Genomic DNA, 1,599 nt, shown 5'->3' on the forward strand with positions numbered 1-1,599 from the left:
CTTGGTGGCCCTCTGGCCAAACAATAAGGTGTACAGAAATGTATTCATACAGTGTTAATTCACAGTCCTGATAACTGAATGGCTTGCATAAGAAAGGTATGGCTAGATGTTGCAGACTGGCTGGAAGCAGACATTATATAACTCATCTTTTAGAATGCTAAAATACTGACCTTTCACCTGCTTCAGAATGGATAACTGCACACAAAACAGATTATTAGCACTGAAATGAGGAAGTCGAGGTGTTGGGAATTCACTGGGGAAAAGTGTGCAAATTTGTTTACCTACTCAAATAAAATGTGCTATGACAGTACATTAATAAGTTAGATCTATCGTCCTGCATGAAAGGCTTCATTTCTTCTTCTAATGGCTATTTAGTAACCTCCTATTTAAGCAAAAACTGATGTGTGAAGAGAAGGAAAAAAAAAAAAAAGCAAAGCATGAATCAATGCTGTATATTTGAGACTAGTTCCTGATTCCCAGGTAAGAAGAATTGTATGCTGGGTCCCTGCTTATGGTTACATGGAAGAAAACGTTAGGGAATAATCTTATTAAATCTATTTCAAACTGAGGTATGGTTGTCACACATTAGTAATTTTAAACTGAGATTATAATATTTTATTTTTCTTGAGTCATTATTGAGCTAAGAAAATAACAAGGATAGTTTTTAATAGAAATTCCAAATAAGCATCTTTTCCATCAAAGCAAAGTCCCACCAAGAAAATACAGAACAAAATACGTCAACAGAATCTGTGGTGGTGTTAGCATAATTTAAAAACAGAGACGTGATCTTTACTTTAATATCAAAATCTGTTCAACACTTGGATTGTTCTATTAATGTTGAAGGAATAATTTGAAAACTTGTTACTAATTGTGTTTCTTTATAAAAAAAAAAAAAACAAGAGTTGGTAATATTTTCATATACCCAATTTAAAGAAGACAACTGTAAGAAAGTGTTTTTTATGCTAAGCAACATTAAATGTATACTATGTACAAAACAGGTTTCAGTTAAAAAAAAAACCATACTGAGTTAGAGTTTTGTAAATACAACTGATTTTGTCATTGTCAACAATTAATGAATATACAAGTAGGAATTTTGAAAGACTGCTTCCAAGAAAGATAGGTAGACTTGGCGACTGTGAGTTCAAGTCAGCAATGCAGGCAGGAGACTGGCTGGGCTCTCATGAGCAGCACTGTAGAAAGGAGTTTTTCAGGGGTAAAGCCTGCATCAAAGCAGTTATCTTGGCATGTGCAAACAAGAAGGGGGAAAGCTGGACTGAAGGAAGGGGTGAATTAAAGTCCCTAAAATTCAAGTCCCTTCTTTAGGGAGGTGAGAACCTCCTTGGCATGTGCCCTACTTTAATTTGAGCTGTGTCATAGAAAAGTACAGACTCTGGTGTTTGGGACTGCCATCTCCAAACCAAGAAAATTCAATAAATAAAAAGTCAAAGGGAAACGTTTAGAAAATGGTTCATTCACTAGTGGAACAGAGTCTGAATACCAGAATTCACTGAGGATCTATTTACACCACAGTTTGATTGCACACACACACACACTCTCTCTCTCTCTCTCTCTCTCTCTCTCTCTCTCTCTCTCTCTCTC

Source organism: Grammomys surdaster, unplaced genomic scaffold, assembly GCF_004785775.1.
Source record: "Grammomys surdaster isolate TR1022 unplaced genomic scaffold, NIH_TR_1.0 213, whole genome shotgun sequence".
NCBI classification, from domain to species: Eukaryota; Metazoa; Chordata; class Mammalia; order Rodentia; family Muridae; genus Grammomys; species Grammomys surdaster.